At 38.6% G+C, this 12214-nt stretch overlaps 1 protein-coding gene across 1 annotated transcript in view; it reads right to left on the reverse strand.

Moving 5' to 3' along the window:
* Positions 1 to 12214, reverse strand: part of SLC6A6 (solute carrier family 6 member 6) — a 337516-nt gene that overhangs the window by 245042 nt on the left and 80260 nt on the right. The gene's annotated exons all lie outside the window — the stretch shown is intronic.

Raw genomic sequence — 12214 nt, forward strand, 5'->3', positions numbered from 1 at the left:
ATAAAAGAGCTATAAAAACATCAATAAAATCTACAGTACAAAAACTACTATATAAAAAAACCCATACATACTAACAATGTGAGTCTTTGGAGAGGGGCGGCATACAAATCTAATAAATTGTTATTGAATTATTATTATTCAATCTTATATACAAGATATATACAATAATTATGCGGAAGAGAATCATAATGATGGAACTCTTGTATGGTTTCCCCACCTTGCATACAGTCCTTTTCTTGAAAAAAGGGTTAGAATGGAAGTGAAGAAAATGTCTCCTAGGGATGCAAATGATGGTGAATGATCCAATGATGGGTAATATGATATTCTATTTAGTACAGATTCTAAATGCCTGGTCTTGTTTAATGGTGGCAACACTTCAGATAATGCAATGCTAGTATGTGCACAATAGAGACTAGTGTCTGTGCGCCAGCACTTGTGCTTTTAGTGCGTGTGTTAATTCTTCATGTGTGCAAAATGTAGATAAGGAAGATTCCATCAAAGGTCAAAATAACAGTGACAACGCCTAATGCTACTACTAATGGCACTAGGCATGCATTTTCCACCAAACACACCAGGGATTTGTATCCAGACTTGAGGGTTGTTTTACAAGGAAAATTTCTTAAAATTCGGAAACAAAAGTAGGGGGGGGAAAGTTCTAAATCATGGGTTTTGTTCTTCATTGTTTGCTCTGTTAATTGCATTAAACTGGTATTCTCAATTTAAAACCCAGGGTCTATATTATTGCAATACTTTTATTAGAGCTTTGGCGGGGAAGGTTAGAATGCAGTGCTGCAGGCTATTTCTGCTGATCACTGGCTGCCAGCAGTTTGGCAGATTGAATTTCACCACGTTTAAGGTTGACTCAGCCTTCCATCCTTTCGAGGTGGGTAAAATGAGATTATTGGGGGGGCAATTTGCTGACTCTGTAAACCGCTTACAGCGGGCTGTAAAGCACTCTGAAACGGTATATAAGTCTAAGTGCTGTTGCTATTGCTATTATACCAATGCAAACTTCACAAGATAACATAGGGGCTACCACTGAAAAGTGTTCGGAAACTTCAGATCATGCAGAACGCGGCCGCGAGAGCCATCGTGGGGCTTCCTAGATTCGCCCACGTTTCTGCAACACTCCGTGGCCTGCATTGGCTGCCGATCAGTTTCCGGTCACAATTCAAAGTGTTGGTTATGACCTTTAAAGCCCTGCATGGCATTGGACCAGAGTACCTCCGGAACCCCTTGCTACCGCATGAATCCCAGCGACCAATAAGGTCCCACAGAGTTGGCCTTCTCCAGGTCCCGTCGACCAAACAATGTCGTTTGGCGGGCCCCAGGGGAAGAGCCTTCTCTATGGCAGCCCCGGCCCTCTGGAATCAACTCTCCCTGGAGATTAGAACTGCCCCCACCCTCCTTGTCTTTCATAAATTACTCAAGACCCATCTATACCGCCAGGCATGGGGGAGTTGAGACACCTTTCCCTCAGGCTTTTTTATATTTATGTTTGGGAATGTATATGTTGTTTGCTTTTTTAAATAAGATAGGGTTTTATGTGCTTTTTAATATTAGATTTGTTTTCGCTGGAATATTGTTTTTATTATTATTGTGAGCCGCCCCGAGTCTTTGGAGAGGGGCGGCATACATATCTAATAAATTGAATTGAATTGAATAAAAGCTTCCAAGTTCTGAGTTGTCAGGAAAATAAAGTAAAAGGAAGAACAGGCAAGAGAAACAATCAGCTGTTGACCTCACCCAATTCCTAAGAGGTCAGTAAGGGGCGTGGATAAGTGCACTGCGTGCCTACCATCCCTGTCCTAATGTTCCTCTATTATTAGTACCAATATCATGTATATAAACATTGTTATATCTTTGTATACTACCCATGCATACTTGACATACATACATACATATATACATACATACATACATACATACATACATACATACATACATATATACATACTTACATACATAAACAAAATAAACAAAATAAATAAGCAAAATAAACAAACAAACAAACAAACAAACAAATAAATAAAATTATCATTTAGTTTTCCACGGCAAGGGAAGGTGTATTGCAAACTTAGAAGGATTAAAAGACTCAAGACTGAAGGCAGAGTTTACAAGTTCAGCATAATTCTTGATGACTTAGTGGTCACCCGCATGTGATTTTCTTGGCAGAGTTACAGTTTGAGAGTTTGCCTTCTGGGTGGGTAGTCCTAGGATATTCTGGCCATTTCCTATCCAAGTACTGATCAGGCCTGGCCTCACTTAACTTTCAGACCTAGATAAGATTGACCAGGTGCTGAAAAGGGGTGGGAGGGGTAGCAAATGCAGGAAGTTAGGTCCCGTTGCAAGACATCACACATACGCCATCTGTTCAACTATCGGTCTATTTAAACAAGTTAGACTGTATATGCTCACTTTTTCCCCCCTCCCTCCTACACACACTAAGTAGGAGCAATTTGCAGAAATTGGAAGTATTCCAGCTCAGCTAAATATTGAAACGTTTAAGATTCCCTAAATAAAGCAATGGAAAGCTTGAAAAAAGTGTTAATATAAATATTAAGTAATTAATATAATATTAATTACTATATATATATAGTATATATATCATACATACATACATACATACATACATACATACATACATGCATACATACATACATACATACAGTTTGTAAGACGCACCCAAGTTTTCACCCTCTTTTTGGGGCTAAAAAGATGCATCTTATACTTTGAAAAGTACGGTAGTTCTAAGGGATGAAAGAAAGAACAGAACAAACAAGACAAAGGTTGAAGATGCTTTCTTCTAGCTCTGTCACATTCTTTCTTTCCACACTTTGCCTTTACAGAGCTGAAGAAGCTTCTTGGATGAGAAGTGCAATGTCCTCAAGGAAAAACCAGAAAGTCCAGCTAAGTCTTGAAAAAGCACCTTTGGGACAATTATGACCTGGGTGACTGAGAATCTCTGTAGAAACTTTGCCCAATCACTTCTCACTCTTTCCTTTGAACCATAAAAGAAAATGAGATGCTGGTTCTGGTGCTGGCCTCCTAGTTCCAAACAATGGAGCTCACATGTCATAGTCTGATACACAGTTCTCTCTCATTATGAGCTGCAGTGGTTAGAGCAGTGGTTCTTAACCTTGTTTGAGGTACCGAACCCACCAGTTTCATATGCACATTCACCGAATCCTTCAAATATGATTTTTTTTCTAAATTCAAGACATAGGTATATGTTTTTTTACTGGTACACAAAATGAACCATGCATAAACAGCACCGTGACCAAAGAACAAAACCAACACAGTCCATGAACTCACAACAAATTACATACCTGCAAATCAGTGCGACTTCTGCTGTTGTTTTTGAGAGACCAGTTCAGATATGCGTGGCTTCACCTTGGCAAGGGCTACTCTCATGTCATTTTCACAGCAAAGTCTGTTCCTTTTCTTTGTTTTTATGTCCAGCATCCTCGAAAAGGATTGTTTGCAGAGATATGTTGTAACAAATGGTATAAAAAATTTCAGGGCTTTCTTAGCAATAATTGGGTACTTTTCCAACTGCCAACACCAAAACGTTGAGAGTGTTGTTGTTCTGAAGAGTTGCTGTTGAACCTGGCTGTGCTGAATTTCAATGATTTCATCGAGGTATTCATAATTGACATCTGCTGTCTCAACAGCAAACGTGAACGGCTGTCTCACCCATGTTGGATATGACTCTGTGACTACCGAGCACACTAAATTCCCTGCAGTACTGATTGGCCAATTAATGTAACATGATGATCTGCAGTAAGTGATGGCCAAGCGGGGCGGGTCATCACAAATTTACCTAATGAGTCGGGTGTGTCTTGACCTCCGTGGTGGAGGCTCCGCCGAACCCCTGAGACTGACTCACCGAACCCCTAGGGTTTGATAGAACCCCGGTTAAGAACCACTGGGTTAGAGTGATGTATTGCAGGCTACTTCTGCTGATTGCTGGCTCCCTGCAATGTGGCATTTTGAATCTCAACAAGCTCAAGGTTGACTCAGACTTCCATCTTTCCAAGGTGGGTAAAATGAGAGTCCAGATTGTTGGGGGAAGTAAGATGACTCTGTAAACCTCTTAGAGAGGGCTGTAAAGCACTGTAAAGTGGTATATAATTCTAAGTGCTACTACTATTGCTATTATTCACTACTAGAAAACCTATGGGAGTAATATGTAGACTTTGGCACAATACCGCTGATGTGAAGCCCTGGTGAAATCCCACAGGAAGCAAGTGAAGACACAGAGTTATAGATGATTTCCGCAGAATAATAATGTCTGAGCTCAATAGGCCTTTTTTCTAACAAACAGGCAAAGGATGTTAATAACAATGTCCTTATATGGCCTTTATTTCTATAAGAAGCTAGCCTTATTAATTTTTACTGGCAAATTGCATTAAGTTGAAATAAGCATGATCGTTATAAGTAAAGGAGTTTGCCCAGAATCTCTTACTATGCAGAATTTCATGATTGCCTGAGAATTCAGAAAAGCGACAATTGAAAATTTTCAAGTAAAGAGATTGCAATAGACCGGAAAGTGGTTGCAAGAGGGAGAAAGAATGCCTGTTGCTTTAAATTGGCACACAAATCCAGTAAGTAAGTAAGTAAGTAAGTAAGTAAGTAAGTAAGTAAGTAAGTAAGTAAGTAAGTAAGTAAGTAAGTAAGTAAATAAATAAATAAATTTTAAAAAAAATAAACCAGTGCTTCTCAATTATTTTTTGTTACGCTCCCATCCCCCAGAAAGAAGTAAATATTTCACACCCTCCCAACTCTCTGCTGTGATGATTATTTGCAATATTTGGCATGTTTTTGCTGACAAAACTCAAGCGGCTTATCACTGTGATTGAAGTGTAATATGATGTCTTAATTTATTTGGCTTCATGCTGTCCACTGCCAACATTTTTACATACAGTAAACATACTGTTCTTTCCTCGTCTCCCACCATAGTCACAGTGAAGTCAAGTGTTACATCATCATATTTCCTTGTCTTAGCTTTTGGTAGACTTATGTTTGTCTCATTATCTCCATCTCTATCCTTCTTTCTTTTCAATCATGTTAAATATTTTTACATGGTGTCTCTTAGGGTTTGTTATTTGCACTTCATATATGTTGCTCTGTGCTGTTCAGTGCCAAAATTCCCCTACTACTTGCGGCAAAAAAAAGCACATTCCCTGGGGTCAAGTGCCCCCCCCCCGGCATCGCTCCGAGCCCCCCCAGGGGCCCCCGCCGCACTATTTGAGAAGCACTGCTTTAAACCAACAAGAATTGTATCCGTCTAGGCAGGATAAGTATCAAAGGTTCCTGAATGTTGTTTATAGTTTGCAATGTGCTTCATGTTTCGTAATGTTTTCTACATTTATCTGTATATTTATTAAATTTGTTTGCTGCCCATCTCACCTTCTTTACATAGGTAGTAATGGTTCTTGATCCCAAAAGGAAAAGAAAAATATGAAGTGATGATTGTTTCTTCTAAACTTGGACACAACATATTTTCAGGCCTCACCATTGCACAAAATGAGGCATGTTTTTGGAGGTTGTTGTGGTAGCCTCTCCGCTGTTCCTCTTGAGTTCCACAGCTGTTCACTACTAGAGTTAATCAACTCAAAATCAGGCAGGTGTCTCAAGTTGGTTGGAGGACCAGATCCCATCTCTCTTTTCTTCTTTAATTTCTTCTTCGCCTCTGTCAATATTTAAGAATAATTTCTGTAAGGTAAATTATGAGGAGAAGGTGCATCTAGAAGTTTTCTTCTGGCTTTTATAATCTCTGAGGTGGGAACCAAAGTTTAGAGAAGCCCTCAACTACAACTACCCTAGTTGTAAATTCTACTGAACTCTCAAGTGAAAGTTTTGCACTTGCTTTTTCAGTTAATACAAGAATACGCCAAAGGTTGGCTTGCAAGCATATTATTCTTTAGGCTCAGGTTGCTTTCAAAGAGATCTGCCTAGTTACTAATTTACAGAAAAGGGATACATGAGAAAGAGAAAACAAGTAAGTCCTTCAAGGGCATAATGCGTGCAATCAATGTGATAACAGATTTCTCTGGTGCTTTCTGTTGTACAATAGTCTTCAGCCTGGATTCCTGCAATAAAGATTAATGCACTGTTTGACACCACTGCAGGACCAGTTCCAGCGACTAATCCATTTTTTTGTGGAGAAGCCTAAATATGTTCCTTGAACCCTCCAGAGAGAAAGTTGTTGCATGGGTCATAGTTAGTCTTTGAAAAGAAAAAAGAAAAAAAAAAAGCCTCGGGCTGTATTGTGACAGCAAAGCATCCAGTATTAAGTAGAGATGACACAGAAATACAAAGTAAATTGTATTCTGAATAAAGAAGAAGCAGTGACTCTAATTCTTAGTAAAGTCTAAAGAACTGTTTTTCAACCCTGGCCATATTATTATTATTATTATTATTATTATTATTATTATTATTATTATTATTATTTATTAGATTTGTATGCCGCCCCTCTCCGAAAACTCGGGGTGGCTCACAACAACAATAGAAACAATATAACAGTGAAACAAATCTAATATTAATATAAAACATATCTAAAACCCCAACAATTTAAAACCATACAACACATACATACCAAACATAAAATATAAAAGCCTGGGGGAGGATGTCTCAGTTCCCCCATGCCTGGCGATAAAGGTGGGTCTTGAGTAATTTGAGAAAGACAAGGAGGGTGGGGGCCATTCTAATCTCTGGGGGTAGTTGATTCCAGAGGGCCGGGGCCGCCAAACGACATTGTTTGGTCAACGGGATCCGGAGAAGGCCAACTCTGTGGGACCTTATCAGCCACTGGGATTTATGCGGTAGAAGGCAGTTCAGGAGGTATTCTGGTCCAATGCCATGTAGGGCTTTAAAGGTCATTACCAACACTTTGAATTGTGACTGGAAACTGATCGGCAGCCAGTGCAGGCCACGGAGTGTTGCAGAGGGAGCCCCACGATGGCTCTCGCGGCCGCATTCTGCAGGATCTGAAGTTTCCGAACACTTTTCAAGGGTAGCCCCATGTAGAGAGCATTGCAGTAATTGAACCTCGAGGTGATGAGGGCATGAGTGATTGTGAGCAATGACTCCCTGTCCAGGTAGGGCCGCAACTGGTGCACCAGGCGAACCTGGGCAAATGCCCCCCTCACCACAGCTGAAAGATATTTCTCTAATGTGAGCTGTGGATCGAGGAGGATGTCCAAGTTGCGAACCCTCTCTGAGGGGGTTAATGATTCCCCCCCAGGGTAATGGACTGACAGATGGAATTGTCCTTGGGAGGCAAAACCCACAGCCACTCCGTCTTGTCTGGGTTGAGTTTGAGCTTGTTGATACCCATCCAGACCCCAACCGCCTCCAGGCACCGACAGATCACTTCCACTGCTTTGTTGACTGGACATGGGGTGTACAGACTTCAACTCCCAGACGCCTTCAACCAGACATGTCTAAAGATTTAGAATTAATCTGTTCAGAAAACTGGCCGAGCCTCTGAGATTATTTTGTGCTCTATGAAAAATGATTTTATGTACAATGAGAGCATATGCACCAAAAACAAATTCCTTCCCAACTAGTGAAGTACGTAATACTGACAGAGACAACTTAGATAAGGCAGCCAGACTTTTGGAATTACTGGCCATGAAATCTAGTATAATGTTGACGAGCAGCAACATAGACAGCATTGGTAATATCTGTCTCAACTCAGCTACAAAACCTGATTGGGGTGAGGATAGGGCTTAAGCAACCCATTCTCTTGCTTTCTGTCTTCTGCAGCATGTTATTAATAATATTGGCCTACTCTGAAGGCTGGCCTATTACCTCAGACAGTTTCAGATCCAATTCTTGTCAAAAAGCAAAAGAGCAGGCATAACCTTCTAAGGCTCAGATAGTTGTGGATAGTAACTGTGAGCACATGAGACCACCCTACAAACATCAAACTTACCTACAAACAAACAAACAACATACAGTACATATATTAAATGCTTAGGAGTTAGGACTGAAAGAGCGGTAGTTCAAAATTTGGGAAGAACTGGTGAAAAATAATAATAATAAAGCCAGCTCTTGATCAGCAGTCTGGAACAAGCTGTCTTGATCCCATATTCATTTTGGTAGACCTAGGTGCTGCTACTGGTCTAGGGAGAACGCCCCAGCCCCACTGCACAAAAGAAAAAGATGAAACAATGAGCTAACTGCCCCCTGCTCTCCAACATTCACACATATTTCCCAGGATCTATGTTTAGGCACAGCAGTGAGCAGTTTGTGAAAAAAGAAAGAGGAGTGAGGGAGGTGATGCTTTGAGGGAAATGGATAGGGAGGTGGAGTTGAAAATATAGGCCCCCTGTGAATGGTGAAGGTGGAATGATCACAAACAGCACCTTCACAAGATAGTGCTTTTTCGAATAGCTCTAAACATGGATATACACTGCTCAAAAAATAAAGGGAACACTTAAACAATACGATATAACTCCAAGTCAATCAAACTTCTGTGAAATCAAACTGTCCACCGACTGACAATCAATTTCACATGCTGTTGTGCACGTTCAACTTTGCACAGAACAAAGTATTTAATGAGAATATTTAATTCATTCAGATCTAGGATGTGTTATTTGTGTGTGTGTTCCCTTTATTTTTTTGAGCAAGTATATGTTGCTACCGCTATTGGGTTGGAAGAGAGAGTAAAGAGACCCAGGAACAGGATCTGAACTTCTCTGGAGTAAAGAAGGAAGCAGCAGCAGTATCGGCAGGGTGCCTGTGATGTCAAGCCCTGAGAAGATAGGTATTGCTGTGGTATTGCTATCAAAGGTTCACCTCTTGATACACGCCTAAACATTCTTTGCCTGGCAAAGACATTATGCTATGCCTGCTATTTTGTAGATTTAGACATTTTGCCTGCAGATGCCACTGAAGTGAAGGGAATGCTGAACCAATCAGTGCCGATGAAGTGTTATGGGATTATAATCCCTTGCTGGATGGATTAAAGTTGCTGATAATCTGGTAATATGGATATTGTTAGGTGCATGCATGTTGGGACCATGATTTAATTTGCAGCATAGAGGATTTATTTTTTAAGCCTATACACAGGAATCTATTCAACTAAAGTTCAAATCTGAACATGTGCTAGATAAGGGACAACGGACTTCAAGGGGAGCTAGATTTGGATTGTTTATGGCAATATTGGATTTAGCTATTGTAATTGTTGCTTTATATGTTGTAAGCCGTCCCAAATCGTTGGAGAGGGGCGGCATATAAATCCAACAAACAAACAAACACATAAATAAATAAAATGTAAAGACTCTAAATTGATGACACATTTAACTCCACCCCCAGCCCACCCAAGATCTGTTTGCTTTTCTTCTACAAATATCAACAGATCCTTATTAAGTCCAAAGTGCATAGGACAGCACTTACAGTACAGTAAACCCTCGCTACTTCACGGTTCATCTTTCACAGATTCACTATTTCACATGTTTTCAAAGGGGGCTTAAATCCATTAAATCCATTAAAAAATTTAAATCCATTAAAAATTCATAAAATTCTTCTACAGTACTACTGTACTCTACTAAAGAAACTGGTAGGATATCACATGTAGTTCCAGCTGAGAAACATTATAGAATGACTGTTTAATGCAAATGGTGGGTTTTAAAAGTCCTAATACTTGCTAAATAATTTTTTTAAAAATTCCTCTACTTCACGGAAATTTGTTTTTCACGGGTGGTCTTGGAACGCATTCCCTGCAAAAAATGAGAGATTACTGTACTTTGTTACCTCTTATAGCATTTATGCAAACAAGAAATACATAAAGCTGTATTTTAAAAGATGTGCCTATTTCATATTGTTCTCTCTACCTCCCTCTCCCTCTCTCCTTTTCCCTCTCTTTCTCTTTCTTCAGATACACACACACATCATATAAAAATTCCATTCAATTCCAGCTCTATAAATTGTGGAAAAACAAGACAATAAGATAACCATTGCTTGCTGATTCTGCTTGCTGAACTGTGAAGACATTGCAGTTGTATGTTTGTTATCTTTTTTTCCCTAAAGTGCACAATTTTGGAGGCAGTATCCTTAGATATTTATGGTACATTAATAGAATATTCAAATTATCTTCTCTTAAGCTTTTAACCTCTTTAAATGTCTAGCCTTAAGGAAGTGTTTAGCTTATTCTAAAATACACCATAAGATTTTATTCTAAGTCTAAGAAAAGAATTAGATCAGAAATACTCTAGGTGAAAATTAAGAATTCTCTACAAAGCCTTGGGCCTTTTGGCAGCTGAATTTACTTAGGAAGTTAAATGAACTGATCACAAACACCTCCAGCCTTCAGCAGGAATTCAGAAACTATTAGATACATGTCTACTACAAGTCTGATCAATAGTTAATAATTTTCTATGGTGCTGGATGCTCTGGAAACTGTTAGGGCCTTACATACGATTGGACAACATTGGGAAAAATACTATCTAAATAAAAGAATTCCTCCATTTTCAATCCATCAGGACAATATATTCAGGTGGCAAGAGAAAAGAATGTTTATAGCTCAGGGTTGAATTATGGAGTCCTTAGTACTTCTTTACTGTTATCTGAACTTAACTGTTTCCTTGCAGACATTTCATTACCCAACTAGATAAAATTATAATCACACTGATGATATTATCTTCAGTAGTTTCGTAATGAAATATCTGCAAGCAAACAAACTCAAGGACTAGCAGGAATTCCACATATTCAAATGAATTATTTGGGTTTGTTTAAAAAAAAATGTTACCTTATATTTTTAGACACTTTAGGCAATCAGAGGAAAGCAGAATTTTTTCTGCATGCATAATTCACAAGTAACAGAGAATGGGGTTAAAGAACTACCACATGCTTTTTCTCACTACAAGTTAAAGCCTCTCCTCATATACTTTGAGTGCACTTAGAATAACTAGCGAAAGAAAAGAGAGAGAAAATATGCTCTGTTTTGAAATATTGCAGTTTGTGATTAATATATTTGACAGATTCTTTTTAGCCACAATATAAACATTTCTACCTTTTGATACAAGGTCTGGCAGTTATTGACCTCACTTTTTTTTTTTTACAGTTGTGAAACGGAATTCAGTCATTATGTTTGCTGACTTTTGCACACACTGGGGGTAAGAACATTGCTTAGTGACAGACCATTTATAACATCCCAATTTAGCAGATGTTGTCTTCACAAAAGGAAGCTGGGAGCAAGATAGTAAGGATCACTGACCTTAAAATCAACATGATTATATATTCTAGAATATCAGGATATTGGACTGGTCCTCTGAGTTATTTTGTTGTTCATTTGTTGTTATTTCACTTTTGTTTCAATAAATTAACTACAGCTGTTACTATGCAAAACATATCAGGCCTAGAAATAAGTTCAAATACAGATGTAGCCCCAACAAAATTCAATGTCCATTATAGGAAAAAAAGATTACTTGGACAATTAACATTAGTTTATTTCCCTAACCGTGATATATAGCCCAATAGTGTAAGAAGACTTTAGATACTAACTCAAGCTGCTTTTGAGACAAAACATAGTTACATAAGTGGAATTCAAATGAATCTAATTCCAAGGTTCTTGGATTCAAACCTATTCCAACTCTTAAAATCTAGTTGTAACAACAGGTGTCTTCCATCAGAAACTAAGAATTTATTTATCTTTGTAATTTTAGAAGTATGTCTACAAAGTTCAGATCAATTGTGAATTGATCACATAGTTCAGAACTACATGATTACAGAATTACTGAATAACAGAATTGAAAGGAACTTTAGAGATCTTCTAGTCCCACCCTAGCTTAAGCAGGAAACCCTATATATGTTCCTGAGAAATGGCTGTCCAATCTCTTCTTAAAAGCCTCCAGTGTTAGAACACAGGTCACGTTTGGAGGCAAGCCTTTCCACTGTTTGTTCTCACTGACAGAAAATTCATAGATTCAATAAAACTAATAGGGAGTTTAAAGAAAAGTTTGTGTAAACAATATGCCCCCCAAATTGGTACAAACCTATGTATCATATCTACATGCTCCTAATATAAAACATGGAAGAAACAAGAAGTGAAATATATGGACTTGCATATTACCAAATAGCTGGGACCATTGTATCAAAGACTGTATAAAAACAAAACTTTCATTAGATCAAGCCTATGCTCTTTGGCAAGAGTAGAACATGCCTTTGTAGAGTAATCTTATTAAAATCCATGCTAACTTGTTAT

The sequence above is a fragment of the Erythrolamprus reginae genome, chromosome 2 (assembly GCF_031021105.1).
Source record: "Erythrolamprus reginae isolate rEryReg1 chromosome 2, rEryReg1.hap1, whole genome shotgun sequence".
Lineage (NCBI taxonomy): Eukaryota > Metazoa > Chordata > Lepidosauria > Squamata > Dipsadidae > Erythrolamprus > Erythrolamprus reginae.